At 35.5% G+C, this 23,043-nt stretch overlaps 1 protein-coding gene across 6 annotated transcripts in view; it reads right to left on the reverse strand.

Annotated features, from left to right (window-relative positions):
• PTPRD (protein tyrosine phosphatase receptor type D) overlaps positions 1–23,043 on the reverse strand; it is a 2,140,681-nt gene that overhangs the window by 980,644 nt on the left and 1,136,994 nt on the right. For all 6 annotated transcript variants that reach the window (XM_060014745.1, XM_060014746.1, XM_060014743.1 and 3 more), the window contains one exon: positions 22,213–22,246. The gene's annotated coding sequence lies outside the window, so the exon portion shown is untranslated. The remainder of the gene's footprint in view (positions 1–22,212; positions 22,247–23,043) is intronic.

Below are 23,043 nucleotides of genomic sequence, written 5' to 3' on the forward strand. Positions count from 1 at the left end.
AAAGAATTGTCTGATTCATGACCTCCCTAAGTGTTCTCTCCTGCTGAAGATGTTTACCTGCTTTCTATCTTTAGCTGAGGCAACCCTGTAAAATTCCATTTATTAAAATGTAGTATGGCCAAGACAACCAAATCGACAGCTGTTCACACTGGGTTAAAGGACATTATAATCAAAAGCTCTTTGTAGCTGTCTATGTTTGCTCAAAACAAAGATTATAAACTATTGCCTGGGTTTAAATAGATAGGTGAGGAAAGGATGAGCCAATGATTTTACCTCCTTCCTTGTGTGATGCTGACCTATAAACTTAACCCAGTCTTATTGTGGGTTTCTCAAACAGGCATTTTGAGAGGCTGCATTCCCAAACCCATACCCCCTAGAACGTTTAAACACTAGAGACATATAATACAGTATTTTTAAAGTAATGAATATAACCAAATATATTCATTCATTAGAATCATGATAAATGAACATAGTTATAATAATAAAATAGTTATAACTGATACAAATACAGTGTGGATCTGTGAAGATATTAAAATATAATCTTATAAGTCTTTGAAATATATTCTACATAAGGTTCTGTCACTGAAGTTATCAATATCCTGAGGATATACTAATTCCTGGGAATAAGCCTATTGCATGTGAATTCAAATAGATACCTTATCCATATATTAACCATTAACTTATTTATGGAATGAATTACTCAAAAATAATTAGCAACTGAACAATTTTATCATCAAACTAAAAAGTAACTTAGATTTCATTGTCCATACAACTGACTATATGGCTTAAATCTCAAGTGTTGGGATTTTTTTAGAACAAGGATCTTTTTGGTGAAGATTTATGAGATATTTTATTTTCTCCTTGAAAAGTACTGATTTTGAAAACCTTCTAAATAAATGGCACTGATCTATCTATTCTTGAGTCATTGAGAGTAGGTCACCTGTGGAGAGCAAATGATTTTTATTTCCTAGAGGTATAGTTTACTGAAGAGAAAGCAAAAACAAGAGAAAGCTTAATTTATAATGCCACGTGAAATTACTGGAATTCAGCATTTAAGAATTTATGCTGTATAGAGTAAGAGAAAACACTAACTCCTGGACTGAAACAAGTAGGCTGGTTCTGTTTTAGTCAGGCAGAAATATTGTAAAATGAGCCATGAACAGAACAATGAAAAAAAATTCTATGAAACAGAGATATTTCATCCATGATCATACCAGCTACATTTCTTATTCAGTAATGATTTAAAAAATTAAAATACACAATTTAAAATAATGAATCATTAAGGATATGGGAATATTTCTTCTAAGTGAGTAAAAATAGATTACAAAAAGGACAAATAAAATAAGGTCTTTGTTTTTGGTAAATATACGTATAATAAAAATGTATAGCACTAAATACATAAAAGGCAAAACAAAGGTCAACAGATCTTTGGGTACAGTGATATTTATTTATCTATTTATTTATATACTTTGTGTATTTCTCAAATTCATCGCTTGAGTGTGTATTACTAATGATGAGAAAAAAATTTCTGATACTTTTAAAATAAAGGCTAGATCCAGAATTTGTTCAAAAGTTTATTTAATAACATGTCATAAAAATTCTTTCCCAATCTCCCTAGAAATACGGTAAGTAAACTATCCCTCACAAAATTTTACCAAATAAAATAAAGCTCAGAATAGCATAAACCTTCAACAATAAATTTTAAGAAAATATATTTTTGAAAAAATAAAAGCCTTTATGCAACAGAAAATGATTATTTGGCTTATAAATGAATAGAAAAATTGATATAACCAACATTACTGTGATATTCTGCTTTTTATGTTTCTTTATGCAAAATTGTTTCTTCTGATAAAATGTTGTTGAAAGTTTCCACAAGTGAAAACTAGAAAGAGTTTGCATAATTGTAGTGGGGGAAAAGTTAACTAGAAGGAAAACAACTTCAAGTACAGGCCAAAAAATAAATAAATAAATAAATAATTTCAAGAATACTATATTTTAATATCTTTCAGTAAAGGAAAAAGATGTTTTGAAAAAATGTAAAAGATTGCTAAAGGTCAAGAGAGGAAAATAGTCATGTTTAACTTCATAGACATTTTAGCCTAAAATTTTATCCTCTCTAGTTCAATAAGCTCTCAATTATAAATAAGTTACCTATGAAATAACAACTTTAGAAAATTGTGATAGCACTTTTAGAAAATTTTCTACACTGTATTACCTGGTACAGGTTCTGTATCATTAAATGAAAGTCTAACATTTAATACTTTTGAATGAGTACCTGCCACTGAAACTTTTGGCATTAGGAGGACACAGTAGATAGAGAGAAGTTGAATCCCTGGACTTCCCTTGGTAAACAGATGGGAGCTGTTCCTAGCAAAATGTCCAGAGAAGAGTTCAGACGAAAGAATAACTCCAATTTTTCAGGTGCGGAGAGGATATCATGGGTTCACATATCACAAGCTAACGCTAATTTACAAAGCAATCTGAAAAACATCAAATTGCACTAATAAGAAAAGGTGACATTTGTACGATTTCACAGTCCTGTTATGCATTCTGTTCCTAAAGTAGGATAGGAAGATTTTGTGTCTCTCTAAGCTCTGTCCTAAGAGAGAACTACTAGCTTGCCTGAATGCCCAACAGGCCATATGGGAAACAACTGGGTGGTCACTCATGTTGACCTATGGAGAGCTCAGCCTGGCATGATTATACCACTGTGCACTTACTAGTGATCTTCATTTAGGACTTGAAACCTATTCAGTATGGATCCTGTTTCATTTGTGCACTTTATTTGCAAAACGTTTTGCCAGTTTTGACTTTAATATTTCAAAAACTGATGAAGGTCCATGCAGCGAAAACTCAGATCTGGATTTATATCCTACCTCTCCCATTTGCTGACTGTGTGACACTCATAAATTTGTTTAATATTATGGAGTCTTAGCATACTCAGTTTTACAGTGGAAGATAGGGCTTCAACTTCCTGGGATTTTATGAAGCTTAAATACCCTAATGTGTGAAATGTACTAGCACAAATCTGGCACACACAGAAAAGCCACAGAAGATAATAAATATTAGTCCTTTTATTCCTTGTTGACCATCCTTTCATCTACTATAACTCTCTAAAGGATGGAGCATTTCCCTGTTGGACTGAGCCACTAACTGTAGCAGAGATTCTTACAGTGAGAGCTAAGAACTCATGTTCCTGATGAGGAAGAGGGAGAGTACCTGGACAAATAAAAATGGTACTTTGAAAAATGCTCCAAAGATTATTCTTACATGTCTCACTTGGGGTGTGGGTACTAAAAATCATACTAGTGGACTAGCTTAAGTGCAAGGAAATAACATCATATTTATAAATTAAGTATAATTAATGTCAGCTTAAAAAAAAATTCACATGTTTAGAGTATTAGAAACAGTACCCCAATGGATTTATCAGTATGCGGAAGTGCTTGGCTAGAGAGTAATGCACACTATTCATTAGGATAAACCTTTTAAAAGTGCCCATCATCACCACCACCGCCACCACCAAAAGGAACACCAGTTTACAGCCCCTTCCACATAACATGAAGACTTTTTTTCTTCTACATCTTTGCCGACACTCAATGTTATCTGTCTTTAATTGCCACCACCTGCTCTCTCTCAATCTGACCCCTTATGTCCCTTGGCCATCAACTTGTTTCTGGAATTGACAGTCCCTAGAAAGCCTGTATAGTACAATGGATAAAATATGGTCTCAGGACCTAGACTGCCTCAGTTCAAATCCCTGCATTACCACTTACTTAAGTATGACATCTTGAACAAGCTGCCTTAATTCCTGGTGCTTCAGAATCCTGCTAAGGTTGGTGTGACAGTTACTTTATTTTAAATGAGTTTATGTAATTTATATGCATAGAAGAGTGCCTAAAAATAATTACAGAAATGCTTATTAGTAGTATTTATATTAGTTTCCTATTTCTGCTATAACAGACTACCACACAATTAGCGGCTTAAAACAACAGAAATGTATTGTTACAGTTCTGGAGGCCAGAAGTATGAAATGAGTCCATGAGGGGTAAATCAAGGTGTCAGCAGGGGTAGCTCCTTCCTGAGACTCCAGGAGAGAATTTGTTCTTTGCCTCTTCCAACCTCGGGTGACAGCCAGCATTCCTTGGTTTATGGCCTCAGCGGTCTAATCTCTGCTTCTGTGCCACATTGCCTTCTCTTCTGTAATCAAACTACTCTCTGCCTGACTCCTATGAGGACTCCTGTGATTACACACGCAGCCCACTAGAATAATGAAGAAAATCTCTCCATCTCAAGATGTTTAACTTTAATCACATCTGCTAAGACTTTTTGGCCATATAAGGTAACATTTACAGACTCCAGGGATTAAAACTTGGATAACTTTGGGAGTTTTATTTAGCTTAGCACACTACTTTTAAAAAAAGTTTATATGGGAATGCTTGCATATTTATCATCTATTTGTTGACTCTTTATATATTTTGGACACTATATTCTATCAGTTAGACAGAATACAAATATTTTCTCCCAATTTGTCTTTTGCCTTTTAACTTTGCTCATGATGACTTTCATAATACAGGAATTTTAATGAGCACATGATTTATGACTTTTAACATTTTTGTCAGAAGGAAATAAAGAAAAATGGCACAACCATAACATAGAATGGTATGCAAACACTGAAAAAAGTAAGTGGATCTATATATGAAGCAAGAAAAATATCTCATAAATATTGCTCAGTGATGAAGGATAGTCATAGATTTTATGGAAAGTATAATTCCATTTTACATATGAAAGCTTTTGAATGAGCACTCCAAACTTCTTAGTAACTGCTAATGAGACAGGATTAGAAAGCAAGGTAAATAAATTATTACTTTTTAGTTAATGTTAATTCTGTTTAAATTGTTAAACAATAACTATAGTTATATTTCATTTATATAATCAAATCTGAAATGAGAATACTAAAGTCCAAAGAGAAGTACATTTAAATTGCTATAGAATTTCAGAGGAAGTAGATAATTACTTATATCCGGGAGAAATGAAGGAAGCAACACTTGAGAAAGGAAAAACAGATTTGACCACAGAGCACAGATTAATAGTGTGCTTTAGAAGGTAATTTAATTTAATAGGAACAAAGCTGAGTGAGGGTGTGAAGGTTAATTTTATGTGTCAACCTGACTGGGCTAAAGGATGCCCAGATAGCTAGTAAAACATTATTTCCAGGTGTGTCTGTGTGAGTGTTGCAGAAAGCACTTGAATTAGTAGATGGAGTAAAGATTTGCCCTCATCAATGTGGGAAGGCATAATCCAACTTTTTGAGGGCCTGAATGAAACAAAAAGGTGGAGGAAGGGCAAATTTTCTATCTTCTTTAAGCTGGGATATCCATCTTCTGCCCTTGGACATGGCAGCTCCTGGGTCTTGGACCCTCAGACTCTGAGATGTACACTAGTGGTCCCTCTGGTTCTCAGGCATTAGGATCAGACTGAATTATACCATAGGCTTTCCTGGTTCTCTGGCTTGCAGATGGCAGACAGTGAGACTGCTAGGCTGGCATAACCACGTGAGCTAATTTCTATAATAAATCTCCACTATATATATATATATATATATATATATATATAAAACCTTCCATATTAGTCAGCAGGATTCTCCACAGAAAAGAACCAATTGGTTCTTTTGATAAGGAGATTAGGTAAGTAAGAGGAAATAATGATAAAATGTTTCATTTGGATTAAATCTTAGAGGCTTTAATATAAGAGAAAGTTTATATTCACTCCTCCCAGGTTAAGAACCTCAAAGCATAGTAACTAGTGGATAGTCACTGACCATTGAGAGTACAGTCAAGTTTACCTAAGTTATTTTAAGGCAATAAGACAATCCATGCATAAAAAACAAACAAACAAGACACATGCAGGCGAGGGTACACCTGGGGTAATTTTCATCTTACATTGGGCATGGTCTTATGTATCATCATTCTTCCAAGTCTCTTAAATGCTTTCAGTGTCTTAAAACCCACCATGAACAAAAATAATGTTATAGATATGCTGACTGGCTGTCAAAGAAAAAACAATGATAAAGGAGACATTAAAGAAAATTTAATCTGTCATGATAGAAAATATTTCTTAAAGAAATTGATGTCATGAGCAAAAGTATCATATACAGAGAGATATATAGTCATGCTCTCAATTGCTAGAAATTTAAAAAGATAATAGCACAAGTTAAATACAGGCCTATGATCAAACTTAACCCTGTAGTGTGTGTGTGTATGTGTGTGTGTGTTTGGCCAGTATCAGAAGTCCACTATATCACACTCAAAAAATTTTTAAATGCCTGGTATACCAATGCTCATAGTAGCATGAGTCACAATAGTCAAAAGGTGGAAACAAACCAAATGCCCATTGATCAGTGAATAGATGTGGAATACTATTCAGTTTTAAACATAAATAAAATTCTGACACTACAACATAGATGAACCTTCAAAACATTATGCAAAGTGGAATTAGCCAGACAGTAAAGGACAAATATTCTATGATTCCACTTACTTGACATACATAGAATAGTCAAATTCACAGAGGCAGAAAGAATATTAGTCGGGGCTGGGAGTAGGGAGTGATGAATAGGGAGCTGTTTCACTTGCATGGAATTCAGTTTGCATGAAAAAGTTCTGGAGTTGCACAGTTATAATAACTGCACAACAATGTGAATGTACATAATGTCACTGTATTATACACTTAAAAATGGAGAAAATAGTAAATTGTATGTTATATCTATTTTACCACAATGAAAACAAAATAAAATGTCTGCGAGGATTGAGAGGAGCTTCTTCTTGTAAAGGAAGTGGTATAAAATCATTTTCATAATGTAGCATGAGGAAGAAAAAATTACTCAAAGATTTTATCATTATTAGATATTAACATTTTATTATACTGTGATTCCTCTTGATTGTAATTCATATTTCACTGTTGAAAACCTTTAAATAATCTCTACTGAGTGCACATGCTTGGAAAAAAGTCTACGCTAAAAATTCTTTTTCTAACATAATTTATATGTATAAGACATGTAAGACTTTTCTTACCAGCAATCAAATGGCTAGATAACCACGGTTGCAGGAGAATTTTCTGAGGTTTGAGCTGCCTCAGTTTCACCCTGTTGTAAAACTTAACTTCAGGTAAAACAACTTAATCTGTGATTACTAAAAAGCAAACCTTCCTCCATTAATCAAATCATCTTTTTAATTACAATATGTATGTAATTATTCCATGAAATGTATTGACTTAAATAATGTGTAGGACTTTGAATTAAATTTCACCTATGAGCCCAAATCCATTAACTCAGCTTAAAAGAAATTTGACAGTAGGTATTTAATTACTGATATCCTACTGAAATTGGCATTTAATAAAGAGAAACATTTCCTAAATACTAAAGAGCTTTAAGATATGAAATGAAATAGTCTATGTCTTGAAAATGAATCTAGTCTTAAAAGGAAGAAAAATTAATAGAGTCATGTCCAAAAGCCTTTAATAGGCCTGTAAGACTGAAATAGAACCCCTTGGGTCTCTCATTATGAAGTAACATTTTGCTCATAGACTTGGGGATGAAAAAAGAAAGCCAGTCTCCAGTGAAAGATCACATTATACACAGAACACAATGTGCAGAATATACATTCTTTAGTATTCAGTAATGATCTTAGCAATCTCATCTCAACAGATACTAAGAACATTTCAAAAAACGGGCAAGGAGACCAAATTTCAGGTCTACAAACTAGAAAGAACTCAATATAGCATTTTTTCCCCTAAAACTCATGCTAAAGGAAGAGTTTGGCCAGAAAGTTGAGGCTGTGCTATGTCAACATGGCTCTTTAATTCTGAAAGGAAATAGAACACATAGAAATCTGATCCAATTATACATTTTTACTGAGTAATCATACACACATAAGATACACTTCTATGTGCACCTATATATGAAGTCAGTGTCTTTGTGCATTCTTTATAGATGGTGGAAGTGCTATATGAGTAATAAAGTAGAAATTCTCCATAAAAGAAAAATACTCATCTTGTTAATTTTTCCTGCTATCAAAAATGCCACAGTTGTTTTCCTGTAATTCTCAACAAATTATTTTCATCAAGCAAGAACCATATATTAAAATGTATGTATTTGTCAGCTAGTGAAGATCAGAGAAAAAAAAAATAATGTAAGCTAATTTACTGAGGACTTATTATGTGCTAAATACCTTTCATACATCATCTTGTTTCAAAATACAACTCCATAAGCATGGCACTATTATTGACCCTATTACATTAATAGGGAAAGAGAAGTTCAGAGATACAACAATGTTTGCTTATGGTCACATGGCCAGCAGAGTCAGGATTCATATTCCAGCTTTCTGTGACTCCAGAGCCTTTGGAATCAATCAGTATGCAAAATATCTTCAGATACTGCCTCACCACTGATCAACAGTGATAGAGTTAAAGGAACAAATATCAGGGGCAGATGAAGCAGAGAGATGATGAAGGGAGCAAACTAACTACAGGTGACAGAAGTGGTTATGGATGAGAGACAGTGGGAGTGCCTACTGAGCAAAATTTTTAAAATAATATTGTAACTTTCATGAAGAGTGCACCCCCTTCGTTTGAAATAGAAATGTGCTCAGAAGTCATCATGCCCAGTACCCCTTGATAGTCAAGTATATTCTTAAATTTCCCTGCCATATCATCACCAGAACATTTTTATATTTCCATAGTCTGAGAATTGCATTTCAGATCAAAATAACTTTTTTGCAATGATAATATGTGTCTTTTATGGTTTGGCATGATTCAGATTCTTGTACTATTCTGTAACTTTCGTACATTTCTGGCATGATTCCCCAACTAGATTATACACTCTCTGAAGACAAAGCAAATGCCTTAATTTTCTTTATACAGTTGACCCTTGAACAACATGGGTTTGAGCTGCGTGGGTCCACTTATCCTTGGATTTTTTCAGTAATAAATATCACAGTACCACACGATCTGCAGTTGATTGAATCCGTGGATCCAGTACCACGGATTTGGAGGAACTGCATATATGGAGGGCAGACTATAAATTATACTCAACTGTGCGGAGGGTAAGCACTTCTAACCCCCCACATTATGCAAGGGTTGACTGTATTTCCCAATGAACCAAATCCTTTACATACATTTAGTAACTGATAAATATTTGAGATTCTGATTACAAAATAATTAAACAGATGGAAAAAAGTTACAAGAGCCTAAAGATTCATCTCAAACCGAGGGTGTACACTGAAGATACAAGTTCACCATTTTATATTCTCAAAAGAATTTGGATGAAATGATTTAAAAAATACTAACACAACTAAGCAAATTTAGGATAAGAAGATGAGAGAACTTAAATAACTTGCTCTTAAACATCCTGAGTATTTGAAGGAGGCATTGCCATGCTTGAGAGTTTCTTAATGCCTTAAGTAATACATTGTTAAAGTCAAATGACTTGGCCAAGGAGAAATTGCAAATTGAGATATTAACACATTTTATGCTTACTTTTATTTCTATGAAGGAGTTATAAGCTTTTAGGAGGGACCTTAATGTATTTCTAATGATAGGCTAAGTTATGCTACAGTAACAATCAGGTCCAAATCTCAAACATTTATTTCTTCCTTGTGCTTACAATTTCAGAGTCAAAGGTGTTCGGCTCACCATGGCCACTCAAGAACCAGGAATGATAGAGCTTAGTTGCTGTCAATGACTTGACAATCATGTTCCAAAGAAAAGAAAGCATACTGTGGGGTCCAGCAACAACAATTAAATATTTGTCCCCAAGGTGATATTTCACTCTGTTCACAGTATATTGGCCAGAACTAATATAAGGCCCCATTCACTCACAAAAAGTTAAATAAGTATAAACCTGCATAGTGGATATATTTGGCAAACAACCACATTGTAGTCAGAGCACAATGAATTCAAAGTATAAGGCATTTTACCAACTTTTTATATACATTATTTTGATCATAGACATATACATTTTGCAGATAAAGAACATACATCTCAGTAGTTTACTTGTCCAAGGTCACTTATGTAGTTGGCATAGAAGATGATAACTAAACCTAGATTTATCAGGATTTTTCAACTTCCCATGTTGCATATTATAAGAATCTGTGTCCCGTTTACCTTGGGTATGAAAAGATGATATGTGAACAAAAGACTAGGCATTTCTCTGGGTCAAACGGCTCCAACCAAAGAGCTTATTCAATGTAGAAACATCAACTGTGTATGACTCTGACACTGATCACCTAGTATGTTGAAGCTAGTCTTTGAGTTCTTGCAATAAGAATCTAGCACATTTCCATTTAACTTATAAAATATGTTCCTTCCAGGGTTTTGGCACTTATAACAACTTTTCTAATTAAACTAACTCCTAGAAAATAAATAAATAGTTTTCTTGACATTTCAAAATTGATTGCTTTTTCACCCTGGTTGTTACTATCTCTTGTAACTTTTAGTTATCAGTTGTCTGCCAATACTATACAATAAAATGAACTCCTTGATCACTAAGTACTACTATTGTGACTTTCCAATATGATGCATTTTCTCATCACTAATTGGTTCATGCTTCACTATTGGTTCCAGATTCTCAGTGGTGTCTCTATTTGATGAGTGTTGAAAAAAAAATTTTCACATTGGATGTGACATTAAAAAATAAAGTTCCTCTGAAACAACTGTGCATCCTGAAACTCTCAAATAGTTTAAAAAGCTGCTCACAGTAACCCTCACAATTTACTGAACATGTATGCATGTTCAATATATCACTTTTTCTAAACAAAGTATTTCAAAGTTTGAAGTATTTACATTTTTTTTTCTCTAAGGTGCTATCTGAGTGATAGGAATTTTATTTCCTGACTCAAGCTATTTCGTAGGTTGAACAAATGCATATCTTCTAACACAATGCCATAATGTAGACATGTTATCGACATAAAAAAGAATAATGAATCAACATGTTCTGTCTTCATTTAACAAGCATCCCCATGTCTGAAAGCCTTTAAAATTGTTTAGTGTTTTCACCCATTTTCATTTGGACTCACAAGCACTGTGGAGACAGCCAGAGGCTTCAGTCAAACATTTTTTCTACACAATTTTCCCCCCAATTATATAGTTTTTTTTTTCCTCCTTTTGATAAAACAGTCTTCAGACATAGGCGCACAGAGTAAGGTAAATGAGAGGAAAGTGAAGTTCTAGACAATCTTATACAAGTAGCTCAAAATGTTTACAGATTCTGCCTTTGCTCTAAGCCTAACCTAGGTCAGTAATCACAGTAAACCAATCCTTTCGTACATATTTTCAAGAAAGCAGTGAAATAAGATTACTGGTTCTTTCAGTGAGCACATATTTCACCCCAGAGGGCTTCAAGCTACCCGGTAGCATGACTGTGCGTGTGTGTGTGTGTGTGTGTGTGTGTGTGTGTGTGTGTGCGCGCGCGCACTCAGACTTCACAAAACTTAGTGAAGGTGAATATGGGCAAGGAGAATGATTATTCCCAGTATGCTGGGTGAGGGAACAGTCAATAAACCAGGCACCTTCCTATGCATATACTTTACATTAACCCATTTAATATACACAAATTTGGCCGTGAATGCCACTTTTGATTTGCATTTTTCATTTAAAGACACAACCTTCTAATTAAAGTGTATAGTCCAGATACACAGAAAGCAAATGGCAGAGGGGCAATCTGAACCTATAATTTCAATCATATGTTCTTTTAAAGTATGCTGTCTCATAAAACAATTATGACCACCCATGAGGGGCCTCATTTGCATATATATACTTTTGCTTCTGGGACAACTGTCTTAAGAAATTTCAGAAGCCCCATGTGGCCTTCTTTGCCTTATGAAAAATACTTATCTCAGGTAAAATTTTAGATTTCCAGGTGAAAAAAAATTGGAAAGTACTTGTCTATCTTGATCTTTGATGAAAGTGACTTACATGAGCCCAAGTTTATAGGTGTATTACAAAGATAACTTCCGCTGTACATTTGCAATGCCAATTACCTTGTATGTTTCCCTGATCCTAAGTGACCACTATGAAGTTTGTGAACCTCTGGCAGGCACATAGAGGCTCAGGCACCATACAACTTATCACCTAGGGCTACCAAACTCCTAGTCTGCCTCACAGCGAAACAAAGAAGTATAGCACTTAGCCAGGGTCTCCAAATCTCCCTGGCAGATCTAGTGATACATTTTAGTAGAGAAGATCCTAGCAAATAAAACTGAAAGATGACTGAGGGTGTGTGTGGGGAAAATGAATGGTGGTTTCAACAGCCTTACTGGGGGCTTCACAGAGGTGGTGAGATTCTTGGAGGTGATTCAATCATCTGAGAAAGTAGTCAACCAATATGAAGACTAACAAACATTTTATAGCAGTGGACATAGCAAGAATCTGAGGAGGAATAGAAGAAAGAATAGCAGTAAAATGTATTTTAAATAGCAAAATAATAAGAAAAATGAAAACCTTTTCTCAAATGATACAATTAAAAAATTTGCATGTAAAAATACACAAATATTGTGATTAACGTTTCTGTGTTCATTTCTTAATTAGGCGCTCTGAATTAAAGAAAAAATAATGAAGGCGAGAAGTAGGTTATAGGTCTGAGGCTTCATGAACAGTTGGCTATATTCTTCAGAATATTATAAAATATAAGGGAACTGAGTGGCTGTCTCAGGCTCCTGAGCCCCAGTACAGAAAAGATTTCCTTCTTCTAAAAGGAGAAAAGAAAAAAAAACTCTTCATGTGAAATCTACAGGCTGGGCCTTCCAAGAATTTGTGTCTCAATAGAGCTAAACTGGGAAATAGCAGAAGACATTCTGGCTATGTGCTTATTCAATGCCAGGAGGTGCTAAGGACTTTGGATATGAGTCTAGGTGCTGAGGATGATTGGGAATTTGATTTTTCCCTTTGTACAAGCCAGCATGGCCAAAGAAGAGGCTTACATTTGAATGAATTTCGTGGAACAGTAAATGGAACACAATATTTCAGCTAATGCTTTCAGTATGCGTTTACGTGAAATCTAGTAAAGACCTAGAGCAATAAAGTTAACGCTTTATCCTTTCTAGCAAAGATTAATTCTTTTAATAATTCAGATTGTTTGATCAGATTTGTTGACGGAATTTCTACTGAGCAAGTAGAAGAACAGTCCAGGCCTAGTGTGTCTCATTTTGGTGAGCATGCATTATTCCCCCCCACCCCGGATTTTAATTTAGTGATTACTTTTGAAATTAAAATAAATTTATTGAGGATACGTAATCATCCCCCCCTTTTTTTTTTACCCCCAGGATAAAGACTTTTGGTAATATCACATATCTGCTTTAAATAGGTGAACATAAAATTTGTTGTCTGTGCTAGACATTTTGGAGACACTTTCGAAAGTGAAAGTACATGCAATTATTAATAACTATCTATCTATCTATATATATATGGTTACACTTGTAAAATAGACATGAACTGGGATGGTTCGAGCAAACTAGTACATAAAGTTACCTTAGTTTTAAGCATCAATCCAATTAGGTATTAAAGAAAGGTGACTGTAAATAATTCTATGGCTTCACTGCAAAACTAGCTTTCAATCACAGGCTTGTTCTCATTTACAGGTTTATGGAGAAACATGATTCAACAAATGCATTTTAACATGAAAGGCTTAAATGTGATAGGCTAAAACTGCCATAAGAGAAGATAAAATGAAATATTTTATTGCTGTAATTATAGGTATTAATCCAGGAAAGTGTGTAGCATGTGTATATTAATATATTTGTTAATTCATCCAAGATAGTTTCTGAGACATTAGAAAGAATCAATTAAAAACAGGCTTTCTTAGACAAAGTGTATAAAGGGATGTGATAATATTGCTACTCTTGGTGGAAAAGAAAATATTTGAAAGTGGGAAACTTAATCCGGATCATTAGGGAGAGTTATTATTGAACAATCAATTGCAATGTGAAAATACTGTTATGTGAAGCTATACAATTCTCTGTGACTTTGGTCAAGTTACTTAAACTCTCAGTACTGCAGCTTTCTCATCTGTGAAATGGATTAATAATAGTATTTCCATTGTAAGGTTGTTGTGAGGATTAAATTTATATGTATAACATGTAAAATAGGGCTGATACATAGTAAGCAGTATAACGTCTAGCTATTGATTTTATGGTGCTCCCTAAAATAATAAAACTTTGATCATATTTTGTAATCATTTATCATGACTTGCAATAACTTTCTGTTCCACCTTCTTTTGCTTGTTTCATGTAACACGACATAGGAACCATTGACAAACACGTCTTTATGTGTATTACTGCTGTAAAGAAAATTATTTTGTGTTGCACCTCTCATGCATTCATTCTGAAAACAGCTAAGTAGGGAATCCTCGCATAAGAAAACTATGCAACTATTAGTTTGTGCAACAATTAGTTACTGAGCATTTACTCTGTACCAGGGTTAGGGTATACAACAGGGAACATTCCATCCAAAGCCACTGTCTTATACTTTCTATAGATTGTAGTAGGAAAAGTTAGACAAGTAAACACCTTTATAATAGATGTGGTGGGTAGGTGCTCTGGAAGCAAAAGAAACTAGATTAAGTGAGATAAGAAGAGGCAGAGGTGAGGGAGAAGAGCATTGTGATAAGATGACATTCGAGCAGTGACTTAACGGTCACAAGGGGAAACCACCTTCTGTACATTGGGAAAGCATTCCAAGAAGGGAAACAAGTACATAGGACCTCAGCCTTGACATTGCTTACCAGGTTCCAGGAAGAGCAGGGAAGCGGGATTAGCTTGAACAAGTAACAAAGGGGGACAGAGACAGAAGACCAGGTCTGAGAGGAGACCAGATCATGAGTAACTCTTAAGGCCCTTGTAAGGACTTTAGCTTTCAACCTAAGTAAGATTAAGGAGAAGCTGGAGGGTTTTGAGCAAAGGCCATGTGAAACTGGAATACAGCATGCTTAGATTTTTGCTTTTAATATGGTGATCAAGAGACACAGGGAAACAAATTCCTGAGCTCCCTGAAACACTGGCCTGCAACCAGTCAATGGGAGATTCTGTCCTCCAGTTCTCCAGGTTCTCTACTGTCCTAGGGTCTTTAGAGGAGAGATGAAAGAGAAGTAAGAAAGTGAGAGAAAAGAAAAGAAGAAAGAGAGAAGAGAAAGGAGAGATCATTCCTGTGCAAGTAGGGCTCATTGCAACTTCTCAGACAGTCACGACTGCCTTAAAGGAGCAACTGAAGCAGAGTTCGTGCTGCTTTTAAGGAGGACAGCAGCCACACTCTTCCCGGGTTCTGAATTTCCTAGCTTTGCCATGTAGTTGCTTTGTGACCCTGAGAGAGTCATGCGATTTATGTAGCAGTTTCCTCATCCTTAAAATACGCTAAATCTGCTTCTCAGGCTGGCTGTGAAAGGTAAGTGCCTGACATATAATATGAGAATATCAGTGTGTGTTGCTACTGTTTATGATAACAAAATGAGATTTGTGATAAGGTGGTATGGATTGCAAGATGGTGCTTATCAAAATATCTTTATTATAAGATGTTCTTTACTGTAAAATGCACCATTAAGTTGAGGGCTACTGTAAGGCTAAATAAGAGACTACATTAAATGTTCTAATTGATTTTTAAATCTATCTAATTTTCAGAAATGTTAAAGTGCTATTGATACAAGGAGAAATGTCACTTTAAAATGACAGTAATATGATTACCAAAAAGGAAGAAAAAATTTAAAAAGCAGTATTTGGCTAATACGTAAAACGTGAGATCCAATAGGTAAGACTATTTCTGCCATGAAACTACCTTAAATTAGAAACCACAAATTATGGATGCATGTGTCAAAATATGACTGCTTCAGCAAGTGGTGAATTTGCATATACAATGATTTTAATCAAAATCACCTATTGGATTGCACAATTATCTATTTTGCATACACAAAATTTGAATTCTGTACATGTGAATCCTCATTTGTACATGCACCCAATTATTTTGTTGGTGCAACTTAGAAATCCCTACTTAATATATTAGGGTGTTAGTTATCTTCCATTTATAGCAATATGGATTCAGTTTTTACTGACTAGTAAAACAGAACTCCTGGAAGAACATGGGAATGGATCCTACTTCTACTTATGACAGAGGGGGATGCTACTACACTTGCATTTTGTGCCAAGAAAAAGTAAAAAACATGTTTTCTCACACATGCTTTTGCTTCTTTTTGCCTTCTTATTTAGAAGTTATTTCAAAATTTAAAGAAGACTTTAGTTCACAGGGAGAAGCCTTGAGTGGTGATCATATTGAGTTCACTCAGTTTTGCACATTACTTGTCTCTAAATGATGGGAGTAGGCTGTTGATCCAACTACTCTTAAGCATTAGAGAAAATTTAGAGCTGGTAAAAAGTACCAAATTTATAATCCTAAAGACAGATGCTCTCTATGGAGCTCCTAAACAACAACAACAGAACAGCTTGAAAGCAGTGAGGCAAAACACTCTATATTATTCTGGTCTTGCTGCACATTCAAGAATCTCCTTGGCCCTAAGTGAGGAAAGTGTGGTACAATAGGTTGGGAAAATTAATGACCACAATAATAAGATTCTAGATAAGCAGGATGTCTGTTTTTTTAACTAATTCGTCCGGACAGGCGCACTGGGACACAAGCCTGTTCAAAATCCAAAGTTATTCACAACCTCACGTTAAGAGGTTGCTCTGCATTATAGATGGGCCATTGGTAACAGCAGGTGTCTTTTGCCATCTGACTCTTTCAGACTCAGGTCTTTTCTGCATGCTTTTGGGATCACCCTTGAGGATTCAACTAAGATCCTATTTGGTAACCTAAGTAGACACAATATTATCGCTGTTCCTCCTTTTGTTTACTCAAATGCAGAAGTGTACTTGTGACAATGAGATTCTACATTAGGGTAAGAGTAGAAATCCAGTTTGGAAATATTCACAATTTTGCCAACTACGTCATGATCCTATTTGGTAATCAGACTTTCAAAAGCTCTGAATTCTCAAACTTTGAACCTTGCCATCCAGCTCAAAATTGAGTGTTGTATAATAAATTTCCTCTTGAATAATTAAATTTACTCATTATTGTTGGAATCCCAGGTCAAGTCTACCTATGGTGATTCTTCAACAATACTATGTGGTCTGTTTTTTTCCAATGTTCACTTTCAATATCTCCAGGGAGGAAACACGCTATAGTAATTAAAAGCACAGTGGGTCTTGGAGTCAGCCATATCTGGTATGGGAGACTGAACCATGTCTCAAGGTATTTGTGCACTGGTTTTATTCCTTCCTACAGTGACTTTGGGTTTGGACATTTGTTTTGACCAATGAGAATTTAGCAAGCATGCTGCAAAGTGAGGCACTTGCAGTGTGGCTTTTTCCTTGGAACACTTCTTGGAATTGAGCTGCATGCTATGTGAAAGTATAAGCTATTCTACTAGAGATGAAGGTCATGTGGAGAGCGTCTGGAGGATGACTCATCATGTAGAAAGAGGAGACACATGAAAAACAGACCTCCTGTTAAGTGCCTACTTGAATGTAGCCACATAAGTGACCCCAGCCAACTTCAGACAGAGCAGAATAACTGCCCAGTAAACCTACAGAATCATGAGGAATACCAAATGGTTATTTTAAGCCACTGAGATTTAGGGTGGTTTGTTACACAGAAATAGATAATTGACATATCTTGGATCAAATTCATGTTCCATTACTTGTTTAGCTATGCAACTTGGGCTAGTTGTTGAAGCTTTCTAATCCTCACATTTTCCAGCTCTACATTATAACAATAATTATATGACCTCATAAGATTGTGAAATAGAAAAAAATAAAGTAATAAAAATAAAGAATTTAGTGCAATGCCTTAGCCATTGTAAGCGCTTAATGAACAGCAATTTTTATGATCAATTTAATCACCTCAACCATCACCACCACTATGACGATCATCACCACTAACACCGATGCCAATACCAACATCACTAACATTGCCACAAACACCTTCCTGCTATCTAATGCTTTCACAATGCTCTTTGTGTCTACTGACATAATAAAAATCAATCTTTCCCAACTAAGACATTTTTTAAGCCTCATATACAGGCAAAATTTCTTTCTTTACGGTCAGTGATGATGCAAAGCAATGAAAGTAACTCATTTAGATATCCCTTCACATTATTTCATTAGTTTACTACAGAGATAAAGAGATTTAGCAAGATCACTCAGAAAGTAAATGGAATGGTCACATTTGAACCCATGTCTTTTTGCCAGGAATACTGTCTTTTAAAGAATTCTGGCTATTCTAAAAACAAGAGCCTCCCATGAAAAAGGAATTTTCATAAAGACATACATTTTGTAGTGCTTACTGCTCTATTCCTACCACCTCGTGCTTAGAATCTGCTCTAGAAACACTTGTTAAATACATTAATCAATTGACAGTTGATAAGTAGTTTAGCAGAGCATGGGTTCTGGAGCCAGAATATCTTACACCGGAAAATCCCAGTTCTACCATTTACCAGCTATGTGAACTTGGGAAATTTAACATTTTTGTTCCCCACTTTCCTTAGATGTAAAGTGGGTAACAATAGTACATATTATCTAAGACTTTTTAGGGCATATGAAACTCTCAGATCAGTACCTGACTAATAGTAAGCATCGTATAATACCTAGTATTGATCATTATTATTTTGTTGTTATGTTGAGCTCTATTGTTATGCAGAATAGTACATATAAAATATTAATTTAAAGAAGAGGAATATGTTTACATATTGAAAGAAAGCCAGGAAAGAATGCAGTGTGTGGTCTAAAACAATGGCTTCCAAGTTCTGTTCTCAATTAGAACCATAGGATGATTAATAAAATTCCGATTCCTGCCCAATTCACTCTCTTCCTCAATTCTCTATATTTATAACAATTGTACCAAAGGATAATGTTTGCACAGTTAAGTTAGGAAAGCACTAAAATCAAATTAATTTTAATAGTGCAAGTTTAAGCACGCTATGATATGATTAGGTAAGATATTTTGGAGTACAGGGATTTTTTCCTTTGCCCTTCAAATCCGATCAGGTGAGGAGTTGAATATTCTACCCAGGGTTCACACCACATGCCATTTGGATGTCTCTTCTCTTCTTTTGCTTCTCCCTTCTCTCCCCTCATACTTAGAGAGAAGGCAACTACTCCTCAGTCAGTGATACTGCCTCTCCTGAATGTGAGGAAAAACTTATGGGGGTCGGTAGGCCCTTGCTACTCAAAGTGTGGTCCATGGAGCAGTAACATTGACAGTGTGTTAAAAATACAAATCTCGGGGCTTCCCTGGTGGCGCAGTGGTTGAGCGTCTGCCTGCCGATGCAGGGGACACGGGTTCGTGCCCCGGTCCGGGAAGATCCCACATGCCGCGGAGCGGCTGGGCCCGTGAGCCATGGCCGTCGAGCCTGTGCTCCGCGACGGGAGAGGCCACAACAGTGAGAGGCCCGCGTACCGCAAAAAAAAAAAAAAAAAAAAATACAAATCTCAGGTCTTAATGTAGGGCATTGGTTCTCAACTCCAGTTCCCCATGGAATCACCAGGAAGCTGGACCATTAATCTTTGGATGCCAGGCTCCACCCAGGAAACTCTGCGTTAATTGTTCTGAGGTGGGCCCCGGTGGTAACTATTTTTTCTCAAATCCTCGGGTGGTTCTGACATGTAGTTGGGGTGGAGACACACTCATTTCGAGGAAAGAGAGCAGAAAACTTCAGATTGATTTTAGAACTTCTCCTTCCATGGTCTTCTCCAGGCTCCTAGGAGAATCCAGGTTCTAGAATGTCCTTTAGATTTCCTTACACCACTGGACAAGGAATTCTTGGCTTATTATTCAGGGCTACTGACCCACCTTGCCTAGTCTGATTTCTATCCTGCTTTCTTGATAATCTCCATGGAATCTGAATAAGCTTAACTATTAGACTAGCTAACATTCATAATATCAATAGAACACCGTACTGCATTTTCAATGCAAAAGTCAAGTACTTTCAAGCACAGCAATGCTGGTAAATTTTACTTATATTATGGTTAGGACTCCAACCCCCATGACCATCGTTGCTTTTTATAATTTTACTGTTGCAGGGTGATGACATTATGGCCTCTGAATGGACTGCAATGTTTTAAAAATGCATCTTGTTTTGTAACATCTTATACTTCATGCACTTGAAAATTATTTAACTCAAACAAAATGACTTTCTTTAATCCTTCACAGTTTACCATGGATTAAACAGTTAATGAGAGGGAAGCTAGACTTTGGGGGCTAGCAAGATCCAGTTCTCTTTGTGGGTGGCTGAACTAAAACTGGCAATTTTCTCTAATCTTAAGAATGATCTTTACAAAGTGAAATAAGAGCACTAAAAATCAAATCCGAATCAAATGCTTGAAAAGTCACCCCTCAACTGAATTCCTTGAATAGGGAGTAGAAGAAGAGAATTATTTATATAATATCTTGCCATTTCTTGAACCAGCACCTTTAGCATTACTTGAGAACTTATAGAAATACATATTCTTGAGCTTTAGTGTAGTCCTACTGGATTAGAATCTACATTTTAACAAGACAGCCCAGGTGGTTCCTAGGCACATGGAAGTTTGAGAAACATTAGTATAGTATACATTGGACTCACATACTTTTTTTCCTCCAACATTTGTTCTTCCCTAAATCAAACCCCATACAGCTTCCCATACCTTTGCCCGTTCCTCTTTTTTATCCAAGCTCTTTATGAACTTTTCTTTCATCTCCAAATTTCTTGTTATCCCTCCCCCAATTGCCTGCCTCTCTGGCCATGTCTTATAGGCAGCGGCAGGATGATATACAAAGGCACACTTTCATTAATTTTTTTCTTTATTGCAGTTGAATAAGAGAGGAAATAGTGAAACTTTTTCTCCCTCTACTCTAAACCAATAAACTCTCAAAGAAGTAAAATGGGTAATGTCCTGATGCAAAGTCTTCTCCTTGTAAGTCTGAAAATGCAGAGAGTCCATGAAAATACCAGTTTCCCAGTATTGTAAAAACATACAAATATGTTCAGTTTGTTCCTCCAAGATAGAGATAAAAGGGTACCAACTTCTTCAGAGATGAATTAGATTGATACAAACCACACCCACTCATCTTAGTTTTCAATGACCAATCATGATAATCCAAGGCAATTATGTAAGTTAAGATACAAATTCCTTTTCTACTTTCACTTCTTTTAAGAATAATAGCAAAAAAACAAAAATAATTATCTGTGCCAGTAAGTGTTGGGTGTTTCACTATCGATATAAACACTATAAAAATTCCTTCTAAATACTTAAACAGTAACTAACAACAAGATACTATTTTTATAATTGATTGAGAGATTTTGATTGAGAGTGTGAATAAGTGAAGCATCTGTGAAAACAAACATCTCCATTGACATAATGTGGTTGAAAACTAAATTCTTTGTTTTAATTGAAAGAGAAGAGAAGAAACAAAACATCTTTAAAAATCTGATGTATTGCCAGAGAAAACCTCTTTCAAGTTTCCTTTCTTGAGGGCACACCATTGCAGCATATATTTTATTATCATTATTATCTTTCACAACATGCAGTACCATGTTTCATTCTCCCACATGTAATATTACCCAATAGAAATCCCCAAAAGGAGCCACAGTACATTCATAACAAAGACAACTGTCTTTCAACTTCTGCTTTCCAATATGATTTAATCAAGTATGAAACCGGAAAAATGAGAATCAGCCTGTCCATCATGGCCATGATCATTAATACCTCCATGAAATGAGGGGAGAAAAGAGAAACATCTGCTTCTTCTTACCAAACTTCCAGATAATTTAAAACTACTCAAAAATTATTTCTTTAAAAGACATTCTACTGCCTCTGATAGCGTGAACACTTGTATGTTTTCTCAGGGTCAACCCTGGGCAAGCAGATGGGACAAGTGAAATGGAAAACATTTGGAAAACAGTAGCCATTCCTAGGCTCCTGGTATATGTGTACAGGAGGCTCTCTGATTTCCAATTTTGGCTCAGATCAGAAGAAAAAAGGTAAGGGTAACATCCCTGAAAAAAAGCTCAGTCTACTCTAGGGCACGCCTGACTTTCAATCCATTTAAGTGCTCACATTTTTATGGGTTTTAAAGGTGACATAAATCCCTTTGAATCTTAGAACGGAAAACATTCAATGCAGATTGAAAAGAGAAAAACCAACTTACCACAGTAGTTCAGTTAATTGACAGGCACCATCATCTGAAACAACAAAAACATATTTTGATATTACAACCATAAAAACTACCAAACTTTTCAAAGTGTCTTAAAGCACATACTGTGAATTTATATACAGAAGCAAAACTAAGTAAGCAATGAAAATACCTTATCTGATCTAAATCATTTAGTTTTTTTCAGATGAAAGTGTTTCATCCCCACTATATTAGGTCCAAATTAGATAACTGGTTGTTTTTCAAAATCTTTTGAATACACACACTGGCATATGTATATTTCACAACATTTTCTTCTGGTGTTCAAGTTTAAAAGGTAGGCAGAAATACAGAGTCTCCTGTATAATACAATCTTGGTTCTGACATGAGTGCAATCATGACACACTTATCCAAATACACAGCTCTGATAACGCCATATAAATTAGTTCACTGAACTCAAAAATTATCTCTATTGTCTATACAGAAAAAAGCTATAGTATTTATCACAGTGCTCAGCAGCTTTAGTCAGCTTCTCCTATTCTCCCTAAGATTCTCTCCCCAAATTCTCCACTACACCCTCCTTCTACTTTTCAGGTTGATCTCCCACTATTTTCCCTTGTGCCGTGTCCTCACACCCTACATTAAACATGTACTTTCTTTTCTTTAACAATATTTTAATTTGCCCCTTTTCTTTGGCCTCAATATTCTTTCTACCCAATCTTTAGGTCCACCCCAAATAACGTCTCTCAGTGAAGCTTGTCTTGATGCCCAAAGAAGGAATGCGTCTTCTTTTTCTAGGTTTTCCCACCATATGTTGTACCTTATAACCATCTTCTGTCATTTAAAAGA

The sequence above is a fragment of the Delphinus delphis genome, chromosome 6 (assembly GCF_949987515.2).
Source record: "Delphinus delphis chromosome 6, mDelDel1.2, whole genome shotgun sequence".
Taxonomy (NCBI): domain Eukaryota; kingdom Metazoa; phylum Chordata; class Mammalia; order Artiodactyla; family Delphinidae; genus Delphinus; species Delphinus delphis.